Raw genomic sequence first — 8,244 nt, 5'->3', positions numbered from 1 at the left:
AAAATAAGGGGGGGAAAGAAATATTCACAAGGTGAAATATTGGGTCCTGGGGGGGGAACAGATATTCTGTGACACCGGAACAAAACAAGTCCTGGACACAAAATCCATCACAAAAATAAACCCTTCTTTACAGAGGAGGGTTTATCACCCTGTCAGTGTCTGCTTGTCTCTGTCTGTGTGTGTGTCTGTCTGTTTCTGTGTGTGTGTGTGTGTGTCTGTCTGTGTCTGTGTGTGTGTCTGTGTGTGTTCCTGATTTTGGTTTATTATTTTTTTCTTCAGATTAACGGATTGGCGTCGACTGGATCTTACGTTCAGAGCGGACAGAAAGACAAGGCTGCCTCCCAGTCTCTCTTCACTGCCAGTTACGTCTACTAGACCAGTGCGCTTGTAGCCCGTCGGACTACGATTCTGCGTTGTGTTCTGGTGTATGGATAATGAACAGGACTCTGGACACTGGCTGCCGGTTTCTGGTCTTTTATTCTGAATTAGATGAAATAAATGCAGTGAATACAATGGAATGAATGGTCATGAGCTTCTCTATGTTGCACGCAGTGCACACCTGACATGAGGAAAAGTAAAGTGAGCGAGTGCTTACACGTGGGAAGCTACAGACACCCTGCTAGCATGTACTGAAACTAGCTAGCCTAACATTGCAACACTCGCTAAAAAAAACTCTTAACAAATTACTATTTCATCACAATCAATTCGTTAGCAACACAACAATGCTGGAATACATTCTAACATATTTACATAAAGTTTCACTTGTTCTAAACTTTTATATTATATGTACATTGGCGCATACGCAAACACATACCTCTCCTCAGTAGAGCCAAAGACAGCCTGAGGAGTAAAAACCGCGCGCTGCTGACTGGATTGTCCCGCAGGCCAGAGCAATACACCACAGAGCAATCGATACTCTCCACGGATATGTAAAATAAAAACAAACGGAAGGATTTGGGTGAAATACATACAAATTAATATTAATACTCGTTACACTGGCAGTATCCCAGAAAATACCACAGTGTTGGTCTTGTCTTTTAATGTCCTTCTTAGCTCTCTGAATTTGTTTTGCAGGGATATTGGCCTGTCTCTTCCAATGTTGTTTGTACCGATGTGGATGACTACTACCGGGTCATCTCCTGTTCGTTCTAGGAGCCTGTCCATGTTCTCAGTGATGTGCTTGACTGAGGCTCCTGGAAGGCAGCACACTGCTGTAGTAAGGGAGTCCAAACTGCGAACTGAACTTGCTGTGTTTCTCAATATGGAGTCCCCAACAATCATGACCTCCCTTCTTTTTGCTGCCTGGTCAGCACTGTTTATAGGGTCCTGGGTGTTGTTTCTTTCATTCTCTTGATGTTGGTTTTGATCATCTAAATGTTGAAGTGGCTCAGATTTGTTGGATGTCTGGATTTCTGGTGGTTGTGTTTGATGAAGTTTCTTTTTTTCCCTCCTTCTGCCTATCTGAACCCAGCTGTTTTGACTCTCTTCCATCTCCCTGGTGGCTTTCAGTCTGCTAGGGGTGCAGACATCCATGAATTGTGGGTGTGTCAGCTCCTGAAGCTCCTGTTGCTGTCTCATTTCCACCAGCTCCATTTCTAACAGGCTTACTCGTTGAAGCAAATCCTGGATCGTGCGGCACTTCACACACACTTGGTTGAGCTCTGTTGGGTTTTCTCGGATTTCCCACATCATGCAGTTGTCACAGATTACTGGCTTGAAGACCATGTTTGTTTGTTTTTTTAAAGTTTAGTTTAACTTCTGCAGCTGTCAACCTGCTTTCAAACTGCTTCTAACTGTGAAGTACTCGTCCACTCATACTTCTCCCACGCTGTCGCTCCACATGCTGTCACTGTGAAAACTGGCTGCCTTTTGTTTGTTTAGAACTGAGTTGCGATGCTGGCTCCGCCCCTCCACCCGTGTCTCAGAACGGCGGCAAATTTGAATCAGCTGCTCCAAGTTTCAGCTCGTTATCAGAAAAAGACACACAGCTGTTAGACTTTAAGCTGCAGTGTTTTCTGATTAAAGCAATTCAAGATGTAATTTAAAGGCATGTTGCTTTTCTTTGTGGTGTGCTGGCTGACTTTGTGACCAGGCACTGTTCTGCCTAGCAACAGGAAGCCCCGCCTGGTTAGCATCTCAGCCAATGGCGATCCAGGCAGGACTATATTAAGGCAGGGATTTGAGAGCAAGGAGACAGGGAGACAGGGAGACAGGGAGACAGGGAGACAGGGAGACAGGGAGACAGGGAGACAGGAGTGTGTGCAGGCAGAAGCTCTCAGCCTTGGAAGAATCATTTGGAATTTTGACTGTTTGCTGAACTGCTTTTCTTTTTTGGTGGAACACTGCAGAGGGAACTGGTCAGACTTTCAACCATTGGATCCAACGGGTTTGGAAAAATTATTCTTTCTTATTATTTGTTTTGTGCAGGACAGTATAGGACGGAAGGTTGTATTTGTGGCTGTTATTATATGAGATAACCAACATAGCTATAAAAAGGGATTCACATTCACATTTTCTTTGTCACTTTATTTTTTAATTAATTGGGACACTTTATTTTTATTTGTTGTTTTCTTTTGTTCTTTGGCGTTTGCTACCTGACTGTTTTGTGAAGACCAGGGTTATTGGTTGGTGTTCCAGCTTCCGGACACCCAGGCTTTTCTCCCCACTGATCTAGGAGACGGGTTGTATTTTGAGTTCTATCCACTCTGAAAGAAATAAGAAGAAAGGATTACTTGTGTTATTGTTTATACAGACTGGACCATTTTTTAGTCTATTTTTATATTGAAAAAAGGAAATTAAAAATACTTACCTACGCTGGTTGACACCGTACAACCCTCTTGGGTGCATTCGAAGCATACGGTGTGTCACTTACCCTACCCCCAAGTTTTCAGTCCAGGTTCCAGGTCAGCTCGGTGGCAGTGGACAGAGGATCAGGTGAGGTCCGAGGGCATAGTAGGAACATGGGAGAGAGGAGAGAAATGCGACATGAAAGACTGGCAGAAGGGAAGTGACCAGAGCTTCTGGGTGGAGGTTGTGGTTTACTTACCTGTGATTCAGTTCCTGGCGCTTCCCCTGCTTCACTCCTCTTTCTCAGGTCCGACAGAGACAACGGTGGACGGGAGGTTGTGACGAGTGCCAGGGAGCGTGGAAAGAGAGAAACGTGAAGTGAAAGACTGGCTGAAGGGAAGTGACCAGAACTTCAGAGGACGGGGTGTAGTTTACTTACCTGTGGTACAGTCCCTGATGGCCCCTTTTTCTTTACCATGCTTTCTGATCGCAGGTTCTTCAGGGTGGTGGTCAATCAGCTGGGAGAGGCCCAGCAGAGAGTGGCTGTCCTATCAGCGACGAGGAGTCCGATCACGGACTGAGCGAGTCGGAGGGGGAGACCCCGGGAGCATGGGATTTACCCCCGGACCATTTACTTTTTTTGGTTTGTCTTGTCTCTGTGTTACGACTGATTGTTTTGTTTTATGTGGACCTTGTTTTTATTTTCTCAGAGTGACCAACAGGAGGGGATTGCCTCGAGTGTGCTGTGGATTTTTTGCTTTTTGTTTTTTTGGCATTCCCTGGTGTGGTCTTTTTAAACTTTAGTTTTAGTATTTTTTTTGTATCGTGTGTTTTTACTACCCTGTCAAGAATAAAAAAATGGTTTTACCCGATACAGATCCATTGTGTGTGTGTGGGAACCTGAGAATCAAAGAACCTGAATGGGGGAGCATAAATACTATTCAGTTGCCAAAAACAAGGTGGCATAGTTGTCGGCTACTTAGGTATTATCGTCAAGGTTATCTCAGGTAACCCCACCCGTGACATTATCCCATGCTAATGTGGTTAATATTTTGCTTCAAGGGTATCAATAAATAATATAAGACATGTCTAGATCACTTGACAGACCCTATCAACTGTAATCTGCATATTGTATGTGAAAATTGCACTGTTTTCTGATCATGGCACTACAGTACCTGGTCACTGAATATTCTGAAAATGTTCACCAGTTTTGAACAACATGCATCTCCACTGTTGGTGAATTCTATCTGAATTTAAATTGGCTTCATCTTTGTTTTTACAGTTCCATTTTGGCAAGGAAAGGAAAAGAGCGCAATTAGATTCAGAGGCATCTAAATATCATTAAGGACAGGTATATAATATAATTACAGCGTTGCACATTGAAAAACTGCCAACTGCCAAATCTGCCTGTACTTGAATCTCCCGCTGGTGCACTGCAGTGAGGGAGGGGCCAAAATGTCACAGCACAGTGTGTTTGTTAAATCGTTTACCATTGGCTAAAGGAGTAGTTGATCCAGGAACAACAACTGAATGTTGGTTTGGGAACCATGGTGACATGTCAAAATCCGGTCGTGTGTGCGGGGTGCGCCCTATAGCCTGGAGATCCCTGGTTTGAATTCAGGCTATGCCATCGCTGACTATGGCCGGGAGTTCCCATGGGGAAATGCACAATTTGGCCAAGCACTGCCCTGTTGGGGAAGGTTTTAAGTCGGCAGGGTAATCCTTGTCTCACTGCGCACCAGCGACCCCTGTGGCGGTCGGGCGCTTGTGGGGATCAGAGCTTGGGCAGGGCCATACCTCAAGTGTTTCCAGGTACTAGCAACTTCTCTGGACTAAAGTCTGCCTGGTCTGAAATATTCTCTCTTCGACCCTTCTCCCTCTCCTCTGCATCTCTTCTTCTCTCATTTGCGCTCGTCTCCTTGTTCTCAGGCACAGTGCCGCCTCCATCTTTCCCACAAACTTCACTACCAGTCTGCCCTATTTATGCTGTGATTTCGTAGACATGCACCTGCTTTTAATTATTGTTGCTATTACAGTTTCTACCAATCGCTTACATACATTTCTTGAAACATTGTGCTTCTTTTCAAAACAGTTAATACAACACTCAAAACTGAAACATAGTTTGAAAAATGAGACATTTAATTTGCAAATTGCTCTAATGCTCTCAAAATCAAATATATGTCACAAAATGAAATATGTACATCAAAACAATACAACTTGTCATCTAATGAAAAGCTCACATTATCAGCCATTTCACAATGGTACAGTAAATACTAAATGCAAAACATCAATACAGTGTTTAACCCTTAGTGCAAACTCTCTCAGCCTTTGTCATCCTTTTTGATAATCAACTTGTGTAAAATCAAACATGTTACCTTTACAGTAAGAGATACATACATTTCCAATGAAAATTGTTTTTACAACAAAAAAGTAGTTTATTAATTTCTTCCATTTTTTAGAGGAACTCGCTAACAGTAAATCATAGCACTCATAAAGACACAATTGTACCAAAGAACACAGTGAATAGAAATAAATATATATGGAATATGGAACTGTGTTTCACATCCTCCCTCTCTGACCTGCTCCATTTCTCACAAACAACTGTAAATTCACCTTTGGTCTCTGTTATTCATGATAAAGGTCTGATGGGTGATTAAGCAATTGAGCAATATGCATTTGCACAGGTGAGGTATAGAGGAATGCAATTGGAAATAATTGCTTTCTGTTGCAAACAAACAGTTTGATTTTGATTAACAAGACTCATTCAATTGCATTGTGTGTCAAATGCTGAGACTTGTATCTTAAACACTTGTGTTCTGCAAAAACATGTTTAAGATTTGCATTTTGTGCAACCATAAATGACTTGTAGTTATGCAAAAAACAATGCAGTTTTGATTGTGTAGGTTTTGGCATTTATGTCTTTGACCAGTTTCATTAACATTGATTTAATAAATCGAGAAAACCTGTAATATGCAGTGAGGTGCCTGGTGATGTGAAATAATGTATAATGTGATCTCTTGTAACAATTGTAAGTCGCCCTGGATAAGGGTGTCTGCTAAGAAATAAATAATAATAATAATAATGTGACCCTTTACTGAATACATTCTGAATATCAATACCTGCAATGTGATTGCTGTAGCCATCATTTGCATACATTTCAATGGTATTTTCATGCATGTTAATTTTTTTACCACTTGCAGTTATCATGTTGATGAATATGAAGGGGATGTAGCACACAGTAAACAGGCTTACTGCACTCAAAACAGGTTACTGCTGTTTCATGCATCAGGCCCTAGATTTAGCTAGTGGCTACTGGCAGGTTGAGATGCATAATAAAAATAACAATAAAAACTGTATTTATAGAGCACTTTTCCAAACAAAATTGAGGCAAGACAAAATACAAGACAAAAGGGCAGTATAAAATACAGTAATAAAAAGACATTCAACAGAATAAGGGACAGCATTAACACAGATCCTTGAAGGCTAGTTTAAAAAATGTGTTTTGAGGCAGGTTTTAAAAATCTCAACAGACTCTGTGTCTCTTATAGAGCTGGGTAGTGCATTCCAGAGATGTGGAGCAGCACTGCAGAAGGCTCTGTTTCCCATGGACCAAAGCTTGGTTTTAGGTGGTCGATATTGTTGTTGAAAACGTTCAAGAAGCATTGAATCACCTTGATGAGGTATTTGTTAGATTACTGAAGGCTGGGCTCAAAGCAAAGCCACCTAAATGCCATTTATTCAGGTCTCTGATGAATTATTTGGGACATGTCATTTCGACTGAAGGTGTGTGTATATTATAGGAGGTTTATTCCAAATTTTGCTTCAGTGGCAGAGTGTGACGAAGTGCCCGCCCCTGTGTGTATTGTGTGTTATGTGTTGTATGTTGCGTGCGTGTGTTAATGTTGGTGTATAGTCATTGGTACACGGGATATAAATGGGTGTGTGCAGCACGAGTATTTAAATTGTATAATTATATTTAGGCACGGGATTGCACTATCACTTCACATGCATTTGAAGTATAGTATGTGAGCACGGGGTTGCACAGAATTAATTCACGTGCTGGGATTCAAGTGAATAATTAATTAGTAATTGAATCCCAGCCCAACAGTATATATAGATGCACGTTTGACTCACTCGGGGTTGGGTGTTCGAGAGTGGAGAACGGGTGAGAAAGTGAAGGAGAAACGTTAGTGAAATCATCTATAAGTGTTTGTACTCACCGTGTTTGTTTGTCTCTCCGTGCACCGTTTGTTAGTGTGTGTTCGTCTTTTGTTTGTCTGTTTATTTTGGCTCAAGTGCCGTGTCCTGTGTTTTTGTTTCAAACCTTTTATTTTCTGTTCTGTCTGTTAATCATTAAATACTGAGCATGATCACGCGCTCAGCTTCACCAAAACCCCAAGTCTCTGTGTATTACTTCCTGTTTCTGGTCTGACGCCACCCACTCCGGCCGTCTTTGTCACACAGAGCCGTTGTATAGACTGACAAATAAAGGGGCTAAATTTGAATGAAACAATGCTTGTCAAGATGCCTTTGATGAACTGAAGTCTAGGCTTCAACTTGGCCTGTGCTAGCATACCCTGACCCTAGCAAAGCTTTTGTGTTCGATACTGATGTTTGTGATTCTGGTATCGGACCAGTCCTTTCACAGTTGCATGAAGGGGGTGAAGGAGTAGTAACCTATGCCAGTCATACTCTATGCAGAGAAAAATGACTCCACTACAAGGAAAGAGTTGCTTGCAGTTGTTGTGTTCCTCAAGCATTTCCGGCATTATTTGCTTGGTAGGAAATTTCTGCTGAGAACTGATCACAGCTCACTTCATTGGCTAAACAACTTTAAGCACCCTGAGGGACAGCTAGCTAGATGGCTAGAACAGTTAGGCCACTTTGAGTATGAAATAGCGCACAGGCCTGGAAAGTTGCATAGAAATGCAGATGTGGTGTCAAGGTCCGTTACCTGTTACACCCAAGAAAAACAAGTATATAATGGTGTTAGCTGATTATTTCACACTCTGGGCAGAGGCTTATCCCTTACCTAAACAAGAGGCTGTCACAGTAGCAAAGGTCTTGGTAGAAGAGTTTATCTGTAGGTTTGGAGTGCCTTGCAGTATTCACACTGATCAGGGCTGTAATTTTGAGTCCGCCTTGTTCAAAGAGCTATGTTCTTTATTGCAAATGAATAAAACAAGGACCACTGCTTACCATCCACCAACTGATGGATTGGTCAAAAGGCTAAATAGGACAGTAGTTGGCATGTTGTCCAAGTTTTTACAGGCAAATCAGAATAATTGTCAAAAGCTGCTCCCATATGTCATGGTGGACTATAGGAGTAGTGTGAAGTCTTCCACTGGGTTTACATCATAGAGAGTAATGTTTGGGCATGAAATTACTTTTCCAGTTGGTGTAGTTATGGGAACGCCAGTGTGTCAAGAAAGTCAGAGTGTTATTGAGTATGTACAA

The 8,244-nt window shown here is 42.0% G+C and overlaps 1 long non-coding RNA gene across 1 annotated transcript; it reads left to right on the top strand.

Annotated features, from left to right (window-relative positions):
* The first annotated feature begins 263 nt into the window (after positions 1–263).
* LOC131709302 (uncharacterized) lies at positions 264–3,659 on the top strand. The gene is made up of 2 exons (XR_009311470.1): positions 264–2,386; positions 3,095–3,659. It is a non-coding gene; the product is annotated as an uncharacterized LOC131709302 (long non-coding RNA).
* The last annotated feature ends 4,585 nt before the right edge of the window (positions 3,660–8,244 follow it).

Source organism: Acipenser ruthenus, chromosome 42, assembly GCF_902713425.1.
Source record: "Acipenser ruthenus chromosome 42, fAciRut3.2 maternal haplotype, whole genome shotgun sequence".
Lineage (NCBI taxonomy): Eukaryota > Metazoa > Chordata > Actinopteri > Acipenseriformes > Acipenseridae > Acipenser > Acipenser ruthenus.
This window is presented reverse-complemented; position numbering and strand designations above follow the sequence as displayed.